This window comes from Rhinopithecus bieti, unplaced genomic scaffold (genome assembly GCF_001698545.2).
Source record: "Rhinopithecus bieti isolate Rb0 unplaced genomic scaffold, ASM169854v2 scaffold_44592, whole genome shotgun sequence".
NCBI classification, from domain to species: Eukaryota; Metazoa; Chordata; class Mammalia; order Primates; family Cercopithecidae; genus Rhinopithecus; species Rhinopithecus bieti.
In genome coordinates this window covers 1,353,549-1,364,460 of record NW_016818423.1, presented here as the reverse complement: position 1 = coordinate 1,364,460, position 10,912 = coordinate 1,353,549, and the positions used below count along the sequence as shown (strand labels likewise).

Genomic DNA, 10,912 nt, shown 5'->3' with positions numbered 1-10,912 from the left:
TTTTTTTTTGAGACGGAGTCTTGCTCTGTCGCCCAGGCTGGAGTGCAGTGGCCGGATCTCAGCTCACTGCAAGCTCCGCCTCCCGGGTTCACGCCATTCTCCTGCCTCAGCCTCCCGAGTAGCTGGGACTACAGGCGCCCGCCAGGTCGCCCGGCTAGTTTTTTGTATTTTTAGTAGAGACGGGGTTTCACCATGTTAGCCAGGATGGTCTTGATCTCCTGACCTCGTGATCCGCCCGTCTCGGCCTCCCAAAGTGCTGGGATTACAGGCTTGAGCCACCGTGCCCGGCCAAAAGGTCCAGATTCTTACCTTGGCTTCAACTTGCTTCAGTCCTATCCTCTGCCTATAAAGTGCTGCTCTATGTCCTTTCCCCAAGCCCTCTGCCTAGCTAAGTCTTCCTTCAGATGTTGGCTTAAACATCATTTCCTCAAGGAAGACCACAGTAGTAGGTTGTATACCCTCATCGCACTGTTCTTTTCTTTGTAGAACTTTACACAATTGAAATTATTTGTTATTTATGAGATTATCTGTTTTTTTTTTTTTTTGAGACAGAGTCTCGCTGTGTCACCCAGGCTGGAGTGCAGTGGCCGGACCTCAGCTCACTGCAAGCTCCACCTCCCGGGTTCACGCCATTTTCCTGCCTCAGCCTCCCCAGTAGCTGGGACTACAGGCGCCCGCCACCTCACCCAGCTAGTTTTTTGCATTTTTTAGTAGAGACAGGGTTTCACTGTGTTAGCCAGGATGGTCTCGATCTCCTGACCTCGTGATCCGCCCGTCTCGGCCTCCCAAAGTGCTGGGATTACAGGCTTGAGCCACCGCGCCCGGCCGAGATTATCTGTTTAATGTCTATTTCCACAAATAGACTATAAACTCCATGAAGCCAGGGACCATTTTATATCGTTCACCAGCCACTGGATCCCCAGTGTCTAGCACATAGTAGGTGTTTAATGTACAATAGTGAATGTATTTTTAAAAAGAATGAAAGGAGACATTTGTACTGATTTCTGGAGAGAAGCTTAAAAATAATCACATCAGAGCATAAGATATTTCTCTTTCTCAAAGGCAGATGCAGAATGTGTTTGCTACATTCCAACCCCAGAGCCTGAGACCTGAGGAGCAACCATCTTATACCTAAAGCTAGGCCATGAATAGGAACCATGAAGGCTGCTGGAGTTAGAAGACCCCTGGGAATAATTAGCCCTGTATCTGAACCCAAACTCTTCTATCTCAAGTTTTCACACACATCACAATGCCTAGAAGAAAGAGACTGGCTACCCTGAGGTTGACAAGGGAACAGTCAATTTAGGCATCTTAATGCAATATTAAGATCAGAAATAGTACCCAAATTTCTGGCAAGGTGCCCTTTTTAGCTGATTAATCTGGGCTGATAGACTGGCTGTGCCTCACACTCTATCTAGAAACATCTCAACTAAGCTGTCTTTTTTAAGGAGTCCCTGGACAACCCCCCCACCCCCAATTTCCCCTGAAAGTGAGAAGGCCTCCTTGAAGCAAGAAGCTCCCCAAGGTCTAAGGATGGGGTTAGCTTGTGTACATGAGAACTCCTACCGGCCCATTCCCTGCCTGAGATGCAAATACAATCACCACAGTACCGGCTAGGAATGAGAAGTACAGTCACTGGTGAGAGGCTAGGGAATCTGTGATCACAGAATGCCAAGAAGCTAAACCTCAGCAGCACAGCTATGAAATTCACATCCCTTTCAGATACACGTCTCTCTCCTTTTAGAAGAGAGAGCTGTACACGAAAGCAGAAACTACATTCAAAACAAACAAACAAACCAAAAAAACAGAGAGAGTGAGCTGCAGTCTGCAGAACACTAGATGAGACTGCATCCTCAGCTTCAGAGCCAGAATAGACAATAGAGTAGAAGACCTCCAGCTCTGGGACTGGAAAATGGATTCTAGAGGTCAGTGAACATTCTTCCCCATTACCTCCCAAAAAGGGTTGAGTCTCCTGCTTGAAGGCAGCCTCCTTAGGAGCTGAGGGCAGCAATCAGGCTACAATAGGACTAGGGTGCAGTGCCCCCAAAGGCTTGTGCTCCTAAGGGGCCTTGAAAAGCCAGGTCTAGCTTCTAGGCCAGGGAACAAAAGAACGGGTAGTTAAGGCAGTGTTGTGTACTTCCTCTCCTCCCTCTAAGCAGCTGCTATCTCAAGACAGCTGTTTGCAGCCTGTCTGCTTGATGCTATTAAATATTCATCAGATGCTTGCTAGCTTTAAACATGCAACGACTATTAATCTGGGGAGCAGGAGGTACATGTGGGTCTGAAGAGAAGAGGGGAGGGGCTCATAAGGATCCAAGTCTTTTTTTTTTTTGAGATGGAGTCTTGTTCTTGTCGCCTAGGCTGGAGTGCAATGGTGCCATTGTGGCTCACTATAACCTCCGCCTCCCAGGTTCAAGCAATTCCCCTGCCTCAGCCTCCGAAGTAGCTGGGATTACAGATGCGCACCACCACGTCCAGCTAATTTTTGTGTTTTTAGTAGAGGTGGGGTTTCACCATGTTGGCCAGAGTGGTCTCAAACTCCTGACCTCATGATCTGCCCACCTTGGCCTCCCAAAGTGCTGGGATTACAGGCGTGGGCCACCGCACCCAGCCCAAAATCCAAGCTTTTTAACTTCAGGAATCTGGACACCAAGCCAGGGGTACCAGTCCTATACACCAAAGCCAGGAACTACTTCGGTATAAGCTGATCATGTGGCCACCCTAGCTAGGTACAGAGAAGACCAGCAGCTGAGGAGGAGCATAAAGACTTCAGTCTAATCTCCATCTCTTGGACTCTATGGTTATCTCAACTTCTAGACATACATTTCTCACTCTGTATGCCACGGATAATCATTGCTGGTACTTGGGTTGTTTGTGAGAATGATACTGTGTAATTCAGGGGTGTCCAATCTTTTGGCTTCCCTGGGCTACATTGGAGTAACTGTCTTGGGGCACACATAAAATACACTAACGACAGCTGATGAGCTTAAGAAAAAAATTGCAGACAAATCTCATCATGTTTCAAGGTTTATGAATGTGTGTCAGGCTGCATTCAAAGCCGTCCTGGGCCACAGGTTGGACAAGCTTGCTGTATATGATACTTCCAGCACAGAATTAGCACATAATTAAGAGCTTAAAATGGAGGCAGGGACCTCATCCATTGAGGACTTTTAACAATTTGTTAAGTGCAAAGTTTCTATTAGTAGACACTCAGGAGTTTTGGTTTCCATTTCACAGGGTGGGTGAAAGGAATACGACATGAGGAGATTCCCATAACATCAGGCAGTCCAGACATCTCATCCTCAAACAACCCAAGTACCAGACAGGAGAGATGAATCTCCTTTCTGAAAAAGGAGGAATTAAAAGGCCTTCAGGCAGAAGGGAAGGCGGGAGGACAACAAGGGGAGAATATCTCCTTCACTCTCCCACAAAGAAGTAGCGCCACTTTACAGAAAGTTTCCTTCCCTTATTTTCCCTACCTTGCTGGCACACTGGTAAACAGATGTGATGTAAGTCTCATGCTTAAGGCATTAAATAGCTCAAACTTTAGAATAAAGTTCAAACTCCTTGACTAATATGTAGCTTCCAAAATCAGCACCAACTTATTCTTCCAATCTCTATTTATAGCTAATATTTTAGTGCTTACTACGTGTCATGTTGAAAGTTTTTTTTTTTTTTTGAGATGGAGTTTCGCTTTTGTTACGTGCAATGGTGCGATCTTGGCTCACTGCAACCTCTGCCTCCCAGGTTCAAGCGATTCTCCTGCCTCAGCCTCCAGAGTAGCTGGGATTACAGGCGTGTGCCACCATGCCCGTCTAAATTTTTGTGTTTTTAGTAGAGATTGGGGGTTTCTCCATGTTGGGTCAGGCTGTTCTCAAAACTCCTGACCTCAGGTGACCACCCACCTTGGCCTCCCAAAGTGCTGGGATTACACACGTGAGCCACTGTGCCTGGCCTTTGACCATTTTTTTTTTTTTTTTTTTTTTTTTTTTTGAGACGGAGTCTTCGCTCTGTCCGCCCAGGGCGTGGAGTGCAGCTGGCCGATCTCAGCTCACTGAAGCCCGCCTCCCGTGTTCACGCCATTCTCCTGCCTCAGCTCCCGAGTACTGGGATCACAGGCGCCGCCAGGCGCGCCAGGTCTAGTTTGTTGTATTTTTAGTAGAGAGGGTTTCAGCATTTAGCAGGATGGTCTTGATCCCGCTGACGCTCGGGGATCCGCCGTCTTGGCCTCCCAAAGTGCTGGGATTACAGGCTTGAGCCACCGCGCCCGGCGAATGTTTTATATACATTAGCTCACTCGATCTTCCCAATGATGTTGTGAAGTAAATATTACCCCATTTTACAAATGATGAAATTGAGACTTGAAACTGAGGCAGAATTTGAAAGTAGTCTGCTTAGGCAGGGTATGGTGGCTCATACCTGTAATCCTTACCACTCTGGGAAGGTGCTTGAGGCCAGGAGTTTGAGTCCAGCTTGGGCAACATAGAAACCTGTTTCTATTAAAAGAAAAAAAAAAAAGTCAGGTGGGCATGGTGGTCCATGCCCGTAGTCCCAACTACTTGGGAGGATGAGGCAGGAGGGCAGCTTGAGCCCAGGAGTTCAAGGCTGCAGCGGGCTATGATCACACCACCGCACTCCAGCCTGGCTGGCAAAGCAAGACCTCACCTCTAATTAATTCATTAAATTAGTCTGCTTAAAGCTATAATAAAGTGTTATTATGCTAAACTATCCATTTGTCTGCCTGGCAAATTTTGGTAATCCTTTAAGATGCAACTTAAATGCTATCCCCTTTCTCTGGCCCTCCCTAAGCCTTTCTCAGGCAGCTCCTCCAGGCTCCCTGGTATTCAGTTCTGCAAGAGAACATGATGATACACTATTGTAACTATTTTTTAATTTATTATTTTATAGATATATTAGTATTTTTTGAGGCAGAGGCTGGAGTATAGTGTCATGATCATGACTCTCTGCAGCCTTGACCTCCTGGGCTTAAGCAATCTTCCTGACTCAGCCTCTCAAGTAGCTGGGACTACAGGCGTGCACCACCACATCTACCTTTTTTTTTTTTTGTAGAGATGGGAGTCTCACTATGTTGCCCAGGCTAGTGCCGAACTCCTGGACTCAAGTGATACTCCTGCCTTGGGGTTACAGGGTGAGCCACCAGGCCTGGCCTATTTAAAATTTTCTGGTCTCAGTTTCATCATGTGTGAAAATGGGGTAACATTTACCTCACTGGTAGAGAAAACTACATGGCACAGAGTAAATAGTCACTACATGTCTGAATTCACAAAATGCAGTAATAATATTTTTTTCAGGATGCATCTTGTATTTGATGTGAAAAGAAACCACTATGTCAGCTTAATTGGCAGCTTTTTTCCTTCCCTCCCTCCCTTCCCCCCTTCCCTCTCCCCTCTCCCCTCTCTCCTCTGTCTGTCTGTCTGTCTCTCTCTCTCTCTCTTTCCAGCACTTAAAGACACAACTTACAATAAGCAGTCTCTTAGGGTCAATGAAATTTGGAATTACAGATGCAGCAAGCTTTCAGCACAGAAAATGGACTTTGCTGTACAAAAATGTTGATATGCACCCTGTCCTAACGTGCTGTGCAACCATGGGGTAGATTACCTCACCTCTTCCAGTATCAGTTGCCTAATCTATAAAAACAGGGACACACAGTAGGCATTCAAATTGGGCTCTTCTCCCTTAGCCAAGCAAAGCTGCCTATTTTCCCTATCTCACTTTCCTCTTCTTTTAAATGTGGTCAAGATCAGTGATGGCACAAACTGAGAACAAAATGAGGGGAAAAAATGAAAATGACTACTTACTAGTAGTACCGCCAGCAAACAGCAGCCTCTGTAGTGTCATACAAAGTACAGAAACATATCAAGAAGACAGTGAGCCCATGTGTTGCCTAACACACTCTAATCCGTATCTTTGGTGGCCACAAAGTCCTACCAGGTGTTAAAGCATCTCTAACCTCATTCTTAGCCTGGGACAGGAGATGGGATTTGGTGGAAGAGAGTATAAAGGCGGGACAAACCCTAAGCCTGTATCTGTACTGTAGGTAAGGAAGGGTCAGAGTATTCCCTCAGTAGTAACTGTCACTGCCAAGTGTCCACCCTGGAGACTATGGACAGTGGTGGGGGAAGAGAGGGCTAGGAAGGGAGGAAATTGATGGTGGGAGATGGGCATGCTAGAGCGCAGCCTCTGAGTCTCTGGAAAACCACCACCTATGACCAGGCATGGCAGCTAGAACAGCCTCATTCCCATTTTAGCAGCCTGCAGTATAATACAGAAAATAAAGGCATGCTTTGTAGTCACCCATACTTGGGATCAAATCCTAGCTCTATCACTTACAAACTCTCAGTGATGTAAAAATAATCTGATCGGCTATTATTTATTATTGAACAGCTACTGCCAGAAATTGTATTACCACTTTAGGTAATAACTACTTCAAAAGGCAGTAGACCTACATACATCTGTGGTTAACTGATTTTTGATAAGGGCGACAAGACCATTCAATGAAGAAAGAATAGTCTTTTCAACAAATGGTGCAATGGGATATCCACATGTAAAAGAATGAATTTGGGCCAAGCACGGTGGCTCACGCCTGTAATCCCAGCACTTTGGGAGGCTGAGGCAGGTGGATCATGAGGTCAGGAGATCGAGACCATCCTGGCTAACACGGTGAAATCCCGTCTCTACTAAAAATACAAAAAATTAGCCAGGTGTGGTGGCACGTGCCTGTAGTCCCAGCTGCTTGGGAGGCTGAGGCAGGAGAATCACCTGAACCCAGGAGGCACAGGTTGCAGTGAGCTGAGATCGCGCCACTGCACTCCAGCCTGGGCGACAGAGTAAGACTCTCTCCCAAAAAAAAAAAACAAAAAAAAAAAAAAAAAAAAAAAAGAAATTAAACAGAGTCCCAGTATGACCCAGAACCCAGGAATTCTTCTACGTATATACCCAATAAACTGAAAACATGTCCACACAAAAACTTATATGCACATATTCAAAGCAGTATTATTCGTAATAGCCAAAAAGTAGAAACAATCCAAATGCTTGTCAATGGATGAATGAATAAATGAAACGTAGTATATGCATACAGTGAAATCGCTTTTAACAGTAAAAAAAAAAAAAAAAAAAAAAAAAAAAAAAAAAAAAGAACAAAGTACTGATACATGCTACAACATGGATGAACCTTGAAAACATCCTAAGTGAAAGGAAGCCAGTCGGCTGAGCATGATGGCTCACATCTATAATCCCAAACTTTGGAGGCCAAGGTAGGCGGATCACCTGAGGTCACAAGTTCCAGACCAGCCTGGCCGACACAGTGAAACCCCACCTCTACCAAAAATACAAAAATTAGCCGGGCATGGAGGCGCGTGCCTATAATCCCAGCTACTCAGGAGGCTGAGGCAGGAGAATCGCTTGAACCTGGGAGGCAGAGGTTGCAGTGAGCTGAGATCATGCCACTACACTCCAGCCTGAGTGACAGAGCAAGACTCCATCTCAAAAAAAAAAAAAGGAAGCCAGTCACAAAAGACCACTTATTGTATTATTTCATTTGTATGAAATTTCATTTGCATGAAATCATACAGAAAGTGGTCTTCTGTGACTGGTTAAACCCTTGGTCTTAGTCTTCTGGAGGCTAAACCCTTGTCATCTTTAGTGCATATTCACAGCAGGCAAGTCTATAGAGACAGAAAGCAGAGTAGTAGCCTATGGCTGGAGGGGATAAATTGGTGGGAGACAGACAAAAGGCATGGGGTTTCTTTTTGGGTTGATAAAGACATTTCAAACAGACCATAGTGATGACTGAATGACTCTGTGTATATACTAAAAACCACTGAATTGTACACTTTAAATGAGAGAACAGTATGGTATATTAATTCTATCTCAATAGAGTTGTTATTTTAAAACTCCCCCAAAACTCTAAACTTCTTTGCCACTAGGACAGTTATGTCTGTCCAAAAAGAATCACTTAAAAATGCTAACACGGCCAGGTGCGGTGGCTCATGCCTATAATCCCAGCACTTTGGGAGGCCGAGACGGGCGGATCACGAGGTCAGGCGATCGAGACCATCCTGGCAAACACGGTGAAACCCTGTCTCTACTAAAAACGCAAAAAAATTAGCCGGGCGTGGTGGCGGGCGCCTGTAGTCCCAGCTTCTCAGCAGGCTGAGGCAGGAGAATGGCGTGAACCCCGGAGGCAGCGGAGCTTGCAGTGAGCGGAGATCGCACCACTGCACTCCAGCCTGGGCAACAGAGCAAGACTCTGTCTCCAAAAAAAAAAAAAAAAAAAAAGCTAACATGACCTTTAATTTATACTAACAGAAGCTAACCAGAGGTTGCAAACTGGTAGGCTAAAGGCCACATTTGGCATGCAGGAAATGTATTTTATTGGGACCAATAATATTTCAAAAACTTTCTACCCAGGCTGGAGTACAGTGATGTGATCATAGTATACTGTAACCTTGAACTCCTAGACTCAAGTGATCCTCCTGCCCCTGCCTTCTGAGTAGCTAGGATTAGAGGTGCAAGCCATCATACCCAGCTAATTTTTTTACTTTTTGTAGAGACAGAGTCTGCTATGTTGTCCAGGCTGGTCTTGAACTCCTGGCCTCAAGTGATCCTCCCACCTCAGCCTCCCCAGGTGTTGGGATTACAGGCATGAGCTGCCGTGCACAGCCAAGCCAAGAAAATTTTTAGAGATGGGAAAGACACAGCAATGAAAACAATCTTCAAATACCTGAAAGGATATTGCTTCAGGGGTCCAAAGCAGATTCAGTTTAAATTACTGAGGTATAGGTCTCATTCAAAATGAGAGATAAAATATTTAGAGCCATCTCTAATGAAACGGGCTGCTTTTGGAAGTAATGTTTCCTATGCATAGTATGAAGTACTATGTTACATGCTATCAACTGGATGAACCAAACACTATGCAAAGTCAAAGAAGCCAATTCCAAAAAGCATATATTATATGATTCCATTTATATGGAATGGTCAGAATAGGCAAACCCACAGAAAGATTAGTGGCTGCCAACAGCTGGGGAGAGAGGGGAGTTGGGAGTGACTATTAGCAGATACAAGATTTATTTTTAGAGTGATGAAAATATTCTGGAATTAAATAGTGGAAATGGTTGCACAGTACAAATATACTTAAAACTACTGCATTGTACACTTTAAAATTGTAAATTTTATGCTGTGTGAATTTTTCCTCAAAACAGAAACAAAGGTAGAAAGGGACCAAATGAGATACTTATTAACTCTGTTAGGATATTATGATGCACACAGTGATAAATGTCAGGTATTATCATCAACTTCATTTGATGATAAATGAGGCACTGAAAGGGTTTTGTTTCTGACTAAGGTGACAAAGGCTCACATGAACCAGAGTCAGGACAGATACCCAATCTTGATCTTGCCTGTCTCTAAAGCTTACAGAATTGTAATAGAAATTCACAGGTTGGCCGGGCGCAGTGGCTCACGCCTATGATCCTAGCCACTTTGGGAGGCTGAGGTGGGCGGATCACTTGAAGCCAGGAGTTCAAGACTAGCCTGGCCAACATGGTGAAACCCCATCTCTAGTAAAAATATAAAAATTATCCAGGCGTTGTGGTATGTGCCTATAATCCCAGCTACTCAGGAGGCTGAGGCAGGGGAATCGCTTGAACCTGGGAGGCAGAGGTTGCAGTTAAGCTGAAATCACACCACTGCACTCCAGCCTGGGCAACAGAGTTGAGACTCCACCTTAAAAAATAATAATAATAAAAAAATAAACAAACAAACAAACAAATAAATAAATAAATAAAGTTCACAGGTAGCGAGTGACAGAATTTTACAGAAAACACTTGGGTCAATGGGCGAAGCTACACGTCCAGAACAGGCAGAACACCAGCAGGCCTGGGTCCACAAACAACAGAACCTGCCTTTCCAAGCACAGTCCTGATGAAAGGTTTCACCCAACTTCTAATCCATTTTTCTTCTTCAGACTACCCTAGGAAGAGTTGAGACTAAATTCTCTACATTCAGGGATTCCCCCCTGCTAAATTTCCTAGCCATTCATGTGACCAACATCAAACTTAGGACTTGTCAGGTGCCCAGAAACTTGTTCAGCACACATGCCCCTCCTTAAAGCTTCCAGATCTCTCAGAGGCTGAGAGGTAGGTTTGGAAGAAAAAGAAATTCCAAGAAGTCAAATTTCACTCTGAAAGGTTCTATGTGCCTTTGGCTTACCTAGTTAGGCCTTTCTCCTCAGTGTCATCCTAATCCTAACACCTCACTCAGAGCAGAAAGAAAAATCAGTCAGTTGCTTAATGGCTTCAATTAACAGGAAAGTTCACTGTTGTCACAGCCCCCAACTACACAAACCAGGGAGTTAAACTTTAGGAAAAGTGTTCTGTAGGCTCCATGTCTTTTCTTCTATACCACAATTATCCCTATGAAGGATCTCCTAAGTATAAGAAATACCCTTTCCCTAGACTAAGGACAGTATAGTACAGGGTTAAGATGACAGGTTTTGGCAACACAAATCTTGGGCTTGAGTACTAGCCATACTAATTATGTGACCCTGGGAAGTTACTTAACTTCATTAGGTCTAAGTTACTTCTGTAAAATATGGGTAAAATTGTTTCTCGTCTGCCCAGCATCCATTCCCTTTCCTAATAACTCCCTAACTGCCTTTTGAGGAATTGGTTTTTTCTTATGCATGTGACTCAGCTAATCCAGTCTGATATTCCCTCTCTAAAACCTGAATCTTGAGGCAGAAAGAGACCCGACATAGTTTGAGTTGTGCCCAAGGAGCCAGTCCTTGTTTCAAGATCGTTCCTTTGGTCTACCACTGTTGTCCCAGTTCCCTGTAGCCACTACATTTCCCACACCAGATTTTTTAGCCTTCACACTAAACGCTGAGCCCCTA

General features: G+C 44.6%; 1 protein-coding gene across 1 annotated transcript in view; it reads right to left on the bottom strand.

Annotated features, from left to right (window-relative positions):
- The window catches only part of KHDRBS1 (KH RNA binding domain containing, signal transduction associated 1), a 45,955-nt gene that overhangs the window by 3,673 nt on the left and 31,370 nt on the right, over positions 1 to 10,912 (bottom strand). The gene's annotated exons all lie outside the window — the stretch shown is intronic.